This window comes from Anneissia japonica, unplaced genomic scaffold, assembly GCF_011630105.1.
Source record: "Anneissia japonica isolate Jap-2015-1 unplaced genomic scaffold, ASM1163010v1 scaffold287584_len476085_cov161, whole genome shotgun sequence".
NCBI lineage: Eukaryota > Metazoa > Echinodermata > Crinoidea > Comatulida > Comatulidae > Anneissia > Anneissia japonica.
In genome coordinates, this window is record NW_022693058.1 from 267,096 (window position 1) to 275,929 (window position 8,834).

Genomic DNA, 8,834 nt, shown 5'->3' on the forward strand with positions numbered 1-8,834 from the left:
AAGAATACTAGAGCGCTAACAGCAAAGTATTCGATGTTCGAAATACGCAGAGCTGTGTGTGTGTACCATCCAAGATGGCTGCCATAGATTCAGCCAATCAAATTTCCTCTGAGCGCTATCATTTTCAATTGCGCCCTCAATTTACACAGAAAGTTCAGTACAGCTAGTTACCCGTATTTTTGAAACTCGAGCGTTGCGGTGTGTGGGGTGTAATGTACACAATTTTAATTCTTTCCAAAATTTGAATAAGATGCTCTACTTGGCCTCTATTTGGCTACGACAGTTTAATAATTTGTCATTATCAATACTAATTATCATTAATGAAATAATATTCAGTCAGAGGGCTTATTTATGGTAATAATATATATACTAAGCCTGGAGGTGGCGCTTTCCTACAGCAGCCATCTTGGATGGTACACATACACAACTCTGCATTGCTCCGCCATCTTGTCAGCACTCTAGTTGTTTAATAGCTCTATGAGGATTGTCGATGCCACAGTAAAGATCAAAGGACTGTACGCACGCGCTATGTTCGAGAGCGGAGATGTGCGTCCTTTTGTTGAATTACCTTGGTTGCACTGTACGTAGATAGAGTAGCAGCGCGCGCTAGCACTCGTGAAGGCATACCGTAAAACCTCGAATTGAAGTCCTGGGCTCCTTTTTTTTTGCGAACTGTGGATGGGCTTCTTTTCGAGACTACTTTTTTTGCAAAGTAAAGAGGGAGGGGGCTTCTTTTTAAAATAAATGCTGTAAATTTTGTTTATTTGATGCACTATAAAACAATAAATAAGGGCACTGCAAAATCAATCTATATCATGGAGTGTATTTAACTGGCATTAAATATAACCTAAACACTGTAAACCATGGCCAAGCTTGTATTTAATTTATATTGTTTTCTGAAATTCATGTACAGTGCATATATTGTCAAGTACCGGTACTGTAAATCTCGAAAGAAGCCTAGAAGCTATACTATATTGAAAAAAAATGCCCATGGGCTTCTTTTCGAGGCTAATTTTGCAAATTAAAGAGGTGGCTTCGGTTCGAGATGGGCTTCATATCGAGATTAAGCCCACTGGGCTTCATATCGAGATTAAGCCCACTGGGCTTCAATTCGAAGTTTTATGGTATTACAGTACCATAAACTGCCGCGGCGCTTAATCGAGAGTACCGTATATGTTAGTATTACCATCCATGTGTGTAATGAAACACTTTGAGAAACCGGCTTTTAAATACAATGTAGTGTTAAAATGAATAAATAACACAATGAAGACCCAAGCATTTCTTAATAAACGCGTATGATGACTATAGGACTAATAGCACCTAAGATTGGCCTACCGGAACGTGAGATAGGTACCGTAACACTGGAAACCGGGACATGAAAGTGATGCGACAACATTATTTTTTTATAAGCGCTTCCCTAAAATCTGTTGGTGATAGTGTAGCGATTGTATGGAAACCAATCTTTAGCGTGGCAAAAAAAAATGCCTTTAAAAACGCACTGTAAATTTAAACGCTATAGCAAACGCGTTAGCAACGAAAACTATAGGTCTAGTAAAATATTTGATTAGGCCCTATTTAATGTAGTTATTCAAGCTATGTTTAACATACAGTAATTGTAAATTGTCAATAGTCATTCTAAATTTGTTAAACATAATATGCCAATGAAAATAAATTTCTTCTGCATGATCTGTCATGACAAACCTACATGCGCCCTCTAGTATGCTCTAATAGTATGCTACTTTTCAGAAACAAAGACCTAATAATATTTCATTCATTTCATTTATTTGACAAATATCATTTACAATCACAGTATTTATATTGTTATATGTAAAACAGAAATGCAGGACAGGGTTAGCTTAACTCGGATAAGCCAGCTACCCCCTTCTCAGTGAGCCAGCTACTTTTTTATTGTACGATAGTTATTTCTTTTCGATTTTCATTTAAATTTTGTTCACAGAATATAGGCCTATTTTTTGCGTACATCATAATCGACCAAAATTATATACCGTATTTATTACAATAAATGAGGGAGGGGATTGGTGTTTAATTTGGATATGTTTGTTGTAACTAAAAATAAACGCCCATTAATTTCACTGGGTGATATGGACCGTCAAAATGTGTTATTGCGTGATCATTCATAATAAAGAATTTATGACCCACTGGAACCAGGCTCTAGAAAAAATGTACGGTAATTCTATTGAAGTAGAACTTAACGTGTTAGAATGTTGCTTCCACCAAAGCAAACGCCCCCCCCCCCCTTCAGAATTAAAAAAATTGCTTTGCTTTCAATATATTGACTATACTTTATATTCATTAAAAGGGGAGGTGGGGTGGGGGGCGTTTATTCCGATAAACGCTCGGGCGTAGTATTTGAAGGAGGCGTTATTTCCAATCAATTTAAGAGTGGGGGGGGGGGCGTTTATTCAATGCGGGGGTGTCTATTCAAATAAATACGGTATATAATGAAAAACTAAAAAAAAAAGTTTAGAATATGATGGGAGGGAAGTCCATAAGAATTAGGGAGTCTTCGTAAAACAAGGATAGATTTGAGGGAGCCAACTTTAGAGGTAGGACTATGGGATGAATAAAGTCAGAGCCCTATTATGTCCTCGTGTTGTTGATGTCCGTACGTCACCAATGGATTTGTCAACGACGTAATATTATTCCATTGTATCCGTTCTAACTTCGTCAAATATAAATCTCTCAAGTTGACTTTTACTCCAAATCGACATAATATCACAAACATCTCGCATCCAAAGTACTGCTTCATGAACCAATCTAATCCAAGATTTCTATATGCAGTTTCTATGATATCTCCAGTGCTTAATGCTGGTATGTTATATAATAGTTTCTTGTGTTTATCATTATTTATTCGCAGAAGATTGTGTCCGGCTACACGCTTTAGTTTTTCTTTTATCACGCAAGGAAAACGCACGTGAATTAGTTCTTCGCTGCCAACGTAGATTGCCCAATGATTGAACGACGCGTTTATATGTTGTATTTCTATTATATCTCCAGGTTGACATAGCTTTAGGATTCGGTCCGAAGTGGTGAATTTATTTGGACTATTACCCATTGTATAAACCGATGGTACGGTATATCAGCGCTGTTGGCGTCACAATAAACGACGGGGGCGCCCGTGTGCGCGTCGATATGATCGGTGAATCAACGACGTATTACGTGGTTTGTATACAGTACGGTAAAATGTTGCGTCGCTTGAATTGACGATGCGCTGACGTATCGGTATGGATGTTAGTGCGCCGGTTTCCCAAAGATGCGTGACTTGACGATGCGGTGAATTAGGCCGGTACACTTGGGAAAGTGTTGGTGCGATAATTCTCTGCGTGCGGACTTAACGTAAACGTTAAATCGATCTGGTTCCAGTCATTGGCCTTCTTTCTGTGGTCATAATGCAAAATGGTAAACTTTACTTTTGTTATAATACCGGTACAAAATGTATCGGTAGGCATAATTCCAACAGAGCTACATGACGTCATTGTCTTATAGAGCATTATAGGCCTACTTTAAGAGCAATTATTTTAGCCAATAATGATGGCGAGCACTGAGAATCAAAACATCAATAGTCGATGGATCGGATTCTGTAAAATATATGCACGAATATCCATCAGTTCTGGCCAGACGTAGACCTACATACAATGTGGTACCATGGAATCATTCACGAATACTTAATTCTGTCCTAGTCAAAAAAAAAAGAGTCTTATTCTAATTAGGCCTAAACCGCATGACTCCTCGTGTTGTGGCTATATAAATAAGCTATTATAAGAGAAACGACTTACCATACAAAGAGCAAGCTGACAGTAGTAGGCCAGGCCCTATTACTTTAAAAATGCAGGCGCGGTCTTAGATCCTTTGCAAGTCGGGCCTATTTTTAACTATATTATAGGCTGACTAATACATATGTTATTCTTGACAACAACTACGGAACTTTTAGGTCTTTATTTGCGAAGGACAAGCAGATGAAAAGGCTCGTGGTGTGGTTTATTAAGCGGTATCACGATTGTTAGGTAAAACTCATGATAACAAAAGACGGATACGGTTGTTTAACAAAAGAACTTTAACATATTCAATAAAAGAGATAATCTCAGTATAGAAAAACGTCAAAATATATCGTTTTTGTTATGGAAATTTGTATTTTTATTTCGTAACTTCAAGCGCACAAGCCATGAACATGGCCCCGTCGAGCCTCTTTATGTCCATGTACAAACTACTATTTGTTTAGTGGCAAATAAAGGGGCCTCCAATCCTATACAAACTGTAGTACAGTACGGTATTATTTTATAAAATTGACACAGCAACGCTTATAAACGCGCGCACATAGGCTATATCAGGGCAGAACTTAAAAGGGCACCTTTTTTAATGGTCCCTTTTAAGCAAGTTCAGCCGTGATTCAGATGCCAAAGTGAGAGTAAATAATAAACAAGCTCAACCAGTTGGCTTTTTAAGACGAAACTTAATGTTTTGTCAGATTTTTTTTTTAAATTGCTTCTTTTTCATTGATCATATTTCATTTTCATTTATTTAGGCCTATTTGATTCAGCGGCTGTTTATAACCAAAGTCGGCAGCTGTCGAGCAACTGTTTGGGACAGGGTGACGTGTTGCTATATACCTTTTCATAAATTAGTAAATCTTACATTGTTAAGTCACGTGACCTTCATGACGTCATTGAAATATTCTTGTCTTGTATTTTATATTCACATCAAACATACCTAAAGTTCAGTTGAAAAAAAAAAAAAAACTCGTCTCGTCTGTCACAAACCTTAATGTGCCCTCTATGATGGTCACACGTTACAGTTATTAATTTAACCAAAAAAAAACAAACCAAAACTATACATTAATCAGAAAACAGGGGCGAATTTAGGCCCCCTTCCCCCTTTTTGAAAAGTGAGGGAAAAAAGGAAAAAGGAAAGAATGATCAAGAAATTATTGATCGGCCAAAACATCTCGGAGGTTATTTCCGGCCGTCTAGAAAACAAAACGTTTATACTTTTATCAACCAAAAGTTATATAATAAGCCTATAAGTATATATATAAGAATTCGAACAAGAAGGATGGTCGGAGGATGAGATGAAGACGGCTGTAGATGGCGACAAATCCGTTTTTCTCATTCTCAATAAACTCATCGCCACATAGCCCTTAGTGTATTTAGCTCAGATCAACATTGTTGACATGTGCTTACGCTAAATTCACAGAGGGCTATGTGGTAAATATTGAATCAACGACCTGTGTGTGTACTCAGCTCGCGTATCAAATTTGAGATGTCCCATTGAAAATAAAATGCTGGTAGCCATGTAATGCATATAAAATCACCTGAGATCGCTGAGTGACGGCTTGTATCACTGTGAAGTCATGATTAAAGCCGTGGTTTGACAGATTAATTCGGTATCTGATAGTAAGTACACTAGTAAAACATTTTTTTCTTCTCGATTCCCAGGCCTCCTCATTCCGGTAGATAGTAGAAGAAATCGAGGCCTTTCTCTGTGCTGATGTGGCATGGCCAAACATAGGCCTAGTCACTTCTCTCTAGTTATAGCTATTTTGACAGCATGACATGAGCCATATTGTATTACATTAATTCAGCAGCCGCAAATAATATATTTACATTTGATTATCATTTATGGCAGCGGTGCTCACCAACAATGAAATCTATGGTTGGAGTGATTCATCCAATGTACTAAACAGTATCAGAATTCTGGGGTTGGGGAGAGGGAAACTGATCATCTGGAACTTTCAGCTCTCCAAAACTGAGACTCTAGCAGTGGCTTTAGCCTGGGTGGTAGAGTGTGGGGTGGGTGGTCAGGGGATGTGAGAATAGACCCTTCTGGAGAGTCAATTAACAACTGATCAGAATAGGGCCAGGAATACGTGTCTAACATGCACACGTCCTATAGTTTGCAACGTATTTAAACCCTGCCGTTTTGTGGGACATAATAATAATAATGTAGTTTTATATATAAATAGCGCCAAATATCCATCTAACATAAGATGCTCAGGGCATTTGATATGTGGACTAGAAACTCGATCAGTGACTTTCTTCACCCCTAAGGGTCCCTCTGTGTTTGTGCTACCCTGTACCCAGCAACTCTCGTCGTCCACCACAGGGGCGGTCTGTTCCAGTACACTGGGGTATCCCCCTATACTCGTCTTGGCATTTGACTCGCCATAAATATGCAACAATAAGGGGTAGGGGTTATGGTCTATTGTTGGGGGAAGCTATCCGACAGGAGGTTCTGACAATTTTTCAGTAGGCTAGAAACCAGTGCCAGGATCCCAGGGGTGAAGAATTGGAGGGGTAGACAAAATGTCCCCATGTATCAAGAGCAGACCTGCCAAAGCTATGGAAAAAATTGCTGGACATTTACCTCAGACAAACAATGGTTGTGGCTAAGGTGGGAAAAATTTTAAGTGTCCCCCTAAAGTGTCCGTAAGTAAATGCATTTTATACACTGTAGATGCGGGGACAAAAATGAAATATACAAAATTACTGTCTTAGGCTGTTCATTTTTTTTCATTAATAGTACATTTATTTTGTACCATACAGTGTATTTTCCAATCTTGTATGACTATACATTTTACAAATGCAGGCAGGACCACGGGTAAACATTTTTTGCATGACTTTCACTAAATGCGGACACTTTTGGCAGGTCTGCTAGAGAATCTTAACCTGTTCTGAGACATATCAGAATGTATTTAATTGTAACTAAAGAATTTTTTTTAAATACTTGTAAGTTTTCTTTTATTTGAACTAGTAATGATAACTATTATAATATTGATAGTATGATAATGATGATAGTTATTATTTTTGTTATGATTGTTATAATGAAGATAATGGTGATTGTAGTTATAATGGTACATAATGGTGATAATAATAATAATAATAATAATTATAATTATAAATAATAAATAATAAAATAATAATGGGAATTTTGCTGTAATGATGGTAATAATAACAATAGGTTTTGTATGTAGAATAATTATAATTATTATTGTTGTTACTGTACTTAAATGGTGATTGTGATGACCTTCTTTTTTTCTTTTAATGACTGTTTTTTTTTTTTTTTTTTTTTTTTGCTTTTTTTTTTTTTTTTTTTATTGCTTGCTTTTTGCTTGGTGTTGTGATGTGTTGTCTATCATATTTTATCTTACATTTTAATGATGTTTTTTTTTTATACTGGATGGGAGTGGTTCTCAAACAATTGTTATAGTAATTAAGTTTACTTTAGAGACCAGGCCCTCCCATCAAGATTATTCTATTGTGCAATAAAAGAATAAGAATAAGAATAAGAACTGAATCCTGGTCGATGGGGGCTTGATCCCCTGTTCCATCTGGCACTAGTTGAGAATATTCAGGAGGCATAGAAAATTTTCTTTTTCTGTTTTTGGTTTCTGTTTTCTTTCTCCAAGCTCCTCTCATTCCTTAATGTAATGTTTAGGTAGCCTATTTTGTACCGCATATTTCCCAGAGGATACAAAGCACTAATTCTGAAAAGAAAATTAATAAAAGTGTATGTTTGTATGAAATAATTAATTGTGTTATACTGTGTTGTACCAGGTTATGTCAGGACAGCATCGCTTTCACATGTGGCTATACACAAATACCCACCGGAAAATACAATGTAACAGTTGCTGATAATACAAACAATACAGAATATTATAGCCAAAAATTCAAACATACGGTAATTTGATGAAATACTAATTTCATGTTGTGTACGTCCTGTTTAAAGCCCCATTCCTGGCAAAATTTCACTAAAAAATATTTTTTTTGGAAAAAAATGCATATGCATTTCTCTATTTATTATAAACAATGGAAAAATATTGGCATAAATTTTAGTTTTACGCAAAAGAATTTAAAAAAAAGGAGAAATACAGACTATTTCTATAGGAGATTACCATTTTCTTGACGAATTCTTTTGTAGATCGCATCCGCTGGAATGCTCTCACTTTTATGTATACTCCATCCGCATTTATTTTTTGTGTGGAACACAAAAAATCTAATTTCAGTCTTATTTTACATTTTTTTCATGTTTAGGAATGTCTAAATTCAGTTAAATTAGCAATTTCGTATTGCATTTATAAATCTTTATAACGTTATATGAAAATCAGATTTTTCTTAACAACTGAAATCTTGCCAGGAATGGGGCTTTAAAAGTATAAGTAAAAATTCTTTTAATAATTTTTGATATCACATGTCTTAAATGATGAAGGCGCATCATGAAGGGAACCTGCACTTAACACAATTTAAAAACTTTGACATCATATTTAATATGGTTGCTTTCGTTATTCAATTTCCGTTCATTGATTCGTGTGTTGAGCGTACAGTTTGTCCCTTTGATGGTGCGCATTTTCAGCCTTTGATCTTTTTATCACAGGTGCACAAATTCCTTTTGCACAGAGTTTGATGCACGGCTATAGATATTTGTGAAATACATGCAGCCTAAATGTCAGTTCAATATGTAATGTGAGAGATTAACAGGCTGCAGTCGCTACCAATATTGACAGAATGTCAGAACAAGAGATTTTAATTTTTTTTTTTTTTATAAGTTTAAATTGTCACTTGATTTGCATAATTCTGCTTTATTTTCTGATGATGTAATCTCATGTTAACGTTATTCTGTACTAACTCGTATTTATAATGATACAAACTGAATTCCAGTACTTAAAGCTTAATCAAATCACTCATAAAGCAAGCTATGTTAATCATATGCTGGTGGCATTATAGTTAAAGGTACATTATAAGAGCATCAGTACCAGCACCATTATGAACTTGAACATTTGCCTCCCTCAATTATTAACTCCTGCTCTCAAGTTAAACTGT

At 36.1% G+C, this 8,834-nt stretch overlaps 1 protein-coding gene and 1 long non-coding RNA gene across 3 annotated transcripts in view; one reads left to right on the forward strand and one right to left on the reverse strand.

Moving 5' to 3' along the window:
- Positions 1 to 1,765: 1,765 nt before the first annotated feature.
- LOC117100632 lies at positions 1,766 to 4,018 on the reverse strand. The gene is made up of 2 exons (XR_004444145.1): positions 3,798 to 4,018; positions 1,766 to 3,399 (listed from the first exon to the last, which is right to left on the reverse strand). It is a non-coding gene; the product is annotated as an uncharacterized LOC117100632 (long non-coding RNA).
- Positions 4,019 to 5,196: 1,178 nt separating this feature from the next.
- LOC117100624 (sodium-independent sulfate anion transporter-like) overlaps positions 5,197 to 8,834 on the forward strand; it is a 16,902-nt gene continuing 13,264 nt past the window's right edge. The window contains exon 1 of one of the 2 annotated variants that reach the window (XM_033240418.1): positions 5,197 to 5,411. The gene's annotated coding sequence lies outside the window, so the exon portion shown is untranslated. Of the gene's footprint in view, positions 5,412 to 7,674; positions 7,696 to 8,834 lie in introns of those variants that run through there. The other variant, XM_033240419.1, reaches the window with a different exon arrangement.